We start from the raw sequence: 3,570 nt of genomic DNA, 5'->3' as shown, positions 1-3,570 counted from the left end.
CGTGCGGCTCTGAATGAGGGCCAATGTTCCAACTAAAAACTTAGATAATATGTTTTGGGAAATGGAGAAACTTATTACTAGGGAGATCAAGGCCTGGTGGGATATAAAAGGATTAGAACATTACATATCAGTTAATAGGATCCCAAGAGGCCTTAGACTGATAAAAATCCCACATTTGGCCTAGAGAAAACAGAATTTATGGATAAATGGGACAACCAACTACATAAATGTTCCATAGACCTAATGAAACTAATTGTCACAGAGAAGAAGAATATTCTCTCAGAATTGGAAGTAGAAATAAAGGAAAAAGAAGCACAAATGGAGAATTATAAGGATAAGGAGGAATATAGAGCTAATGATGCAGTATTACTATGGAAACTGGATCGTATAGAGGAGGAAGTCATGAAAGGAAAGGAAAAGAAATTTGTGAGGGACAAACAAGATTATGACCTAAAAAAAGTGAAAAATTGGAGTAGGTTTAATAAACCCACTACACAATCACAGTGGATTAACCATAGTAAAGACAATAAAACATGGATTACAATACCAAATAAAAGGAAACAAAGTTACAGGAGAAATACAGTAATGAATGAACCTTCTCATCACAAACCACAAAATACAAGAAATCGCTTTTCTGCACTGCAACGTTATGACTCAAACAGTGATACAGATCATTTTTTATCCCCAGGCACAGATCATCATCCACCGAATACAAGAAAAACAGTGTTCAAAGAGCTAAATATGTTGGCGTCTCCTATGAAAAGAAGACTAAGAGAAGACGAGGAACAAGAGGAGGAAGGAGGAAGAATATACAAAAGGAGGAACATGTAACAGATCCAAAAGAAAAAGGGATATTCAACTTATCAAAGCATGTATTAACTAAATCTGAAACCGACCTACTGAGTAAGGGATTAACATTTGCACCATCTAGCAATATGAATAAATTTCAAACCTTCATTGATCTTAATAAATTTGTGAGGAATTTGACTCTCAAAAGGCATTTTTTTAAAAAAGATGATGTGACAATTAGAAATTATAGTGAAAATACATCAAAATCCGGACTTAAGGGTAAATCAAAATATTACCCACTGGAATCAAAAGGTAATCACCTGAATGTATTCTATGAACTGGTCAAAAAGGATCTATGTGAAGTGGACCTACATCCAATGACCAAGTGCAATCTTAAGAACAAAGAAAAAGAAGCCCTCAAAAATTTACAAAGAAATAACGATATTGTTATCAAGCAAGCTGATAAGGGGGGTGGATTGGTCATCATGGACCGATCATACTACACTCAAGAATCTTATAGACTCCTAGGAGACACTAACTCATATAGCTTGCTTTTAAGTGATCCTATGGAGAACTATATAGAAGAATTAAGAACATTGCTGGTACATGGTTTACGCAATGGCATCCTAACTAAAGATGAATTTCAATACCTTCTTGTGACCAATCCCACTACCCCCATTTTTTACTTTCTCCCGAAAATACATAAATCTATGGTTGATCCACCTGGGAGACCTATTATTGCAGGAATAGATTCACTAACGTCACACTTATCTGAATATGTGGACATTTTTTTGTGCAAGTATGTGAGGGATCTACAATCTTACCTCAAAGATACTACAAATATATTACAGATTTTAGAGAAACTAGAGTGGAAGGATTCTTACATTTGGGTGACAATAGATGTACAATCCCTTTATACATGCATCGAGCATCAAAAGGGGATCAATGCATGTAGGGAATTTCTTGAAATGGATCCATCAATAAGCAATATACACACAGATTTTTTATGTGATATTATGGCTTTTATTTTGAACCACAACTATTTTAAGTTTTTAGATAAATTTTATCAACAGATTTGTGGTACTGCGATGGGGACCATTTTCGCACCTAGTTTTGCTAACTTATTTATGGGATGTTGGGAAAAGGAATATCTGTATGACAATAACCCATTTAAGAAGAATATCATATTATACAAACAATATATTGACGACATTTTATTAATATGGGAAGGACCCAAAGAGAGTTTTAATTTGTTTTTAAATCATATTGCTATAAATAATATGAATTTGAAATTTACATCCTGCATAAATGAAATCTCCATTGAATTTTTAGATTTGATTTTAATAGGAGAAGGGAAAAAGATACATACAAAGAATTTTATAAAAAAAGGTAGACACTAATAGCTACCTCCACTACAAAAGTGGTCACCTCTGAAAGTGGAAGGAGAATATTCCCTATTCAAAATTTCATAGAATTAAGAGGAATTGCAGTGAACCAACTGTCTGTGAAGAACAAATACAACTCTACAGCACTAGGTTCATTGAAAAAGACTACCCTACTAAAGTTCTAACCGAAGCTGCGGCTAAGACTCGATCACTAGAGAGAAAAGACCTATTGGTATACAAAGAAAAAAATACCAATGAGGAAAGTAATATTATTCCCTTCATCACTACGTTCAATGCCCATGAGAACAAAATTAGAAATACTCTCACCAAACACTGGAAAATTTTAATGATGGATCCGGTTTTAAAAGAAGCTCTCCCAAAGAAACCTCCCATTGTCTTTAGAAAGGCAAAAAACCTGAAAGATATACTTGCACCAAGTATTCTAAGAAATTCTAACGCTCCAAAACACAATACATTTCATATCTGCCCAGGATGCTATAAGTGTGGCAAATGTATTGTCTGTAAATATCTACACAGACAAAGGAGAACTTTTTATAATTCTTTGAACAATAAAGAATATAAAATTAAGCACCATCTTAACTGCAATTCTACATCAGTTATTTATCTTTTAGAGTGCACATGAGGTCTCAAGTATGTAGGCAAAACTAAACGACCACTTAAATTGAGGATACAGGAACACATCCGGAATATTAAAAATAAGGTTGAGGGACACATGGTCTCAAGGCATTTCTTACAGCATCATAATTCCAATCCTGATGATCTAACTTTCAAGGCCATTGAACTCGTACAAACTGGAGAAAGAGGAGGAGATCTGGCGAATAAACTATCTAGACGAGAAATGTACTGGATTTTTGAACTCGACACCCTGACCCCACGAGGCTTCAATGACAGTTATGAGATAGCCCCTTTCTTGTGATCAATCTAGATGGTAATTCAAAGTCTCATAGTTATCTACAGTCATACCTCGTTATAAATGCCCGATCTCATCTGATCTTGGAAGCTAAGCAACGTTGGGCCTGGTTAGTACCCGGATGGGGGACCTCTGGGGAATACCAGGTACTGTAGTCCCAGATTGAGACTGAAAAATATTCCGTCATGATCCGAACAATTTTTTTTTGGACCAAGAATGCCTCATGAAATTAATTCCACTTAACTATTAAGCTGCCAATGTAATGAATTTGAAGACTACTAGGACCAGAAGGATTAACTTATATCAACTACATGGATCAATTTGAAGGATTTGAATAAAGACCAATTATATGACGGATTGTATTATAAAAACTTCCCTCTAGAGATCCCATTTTTGGATATGAAATATGCATACATATATTTATATTTTATTTATTTATTTATTATTATTTTTTTTACATCAGAT

The 3,570-nt window shown here is 34.5% G+C and overlaps 1 pseudogene; it reads left to right on the top strand.

The window, feature by feature from the left end:
- The first annotated feature begins 3,144 nt into the window (after positions 1 to 3,144).
- Positions 3,145 to 3,263, top strand: LOC148511701 (5S ribosomal RNA; annotated as a pseudogene).
- Positions 3,264 to 3,570: the final 307 nt, after the last annotated feature.

This window comes from Taudactylus pleione, unplaced genomic scaffold (assembly GCF_031769625.1).
Source record: "Taudactylus pleione unplaced genomic scaffold, aTauple2 ptg000296l, whole genome shotgun sequence".
Classification (NCBI taxonomy): domain Eukaryota; kingdom Metazoa; phylum Chordata; class Amphibia; order Anura; family Myobatrachidae; genus Taudactylus; species Taudactylus pleione.
This window is presented reverse-complemented; position numbering and strand designations above follow the sequence as displayed.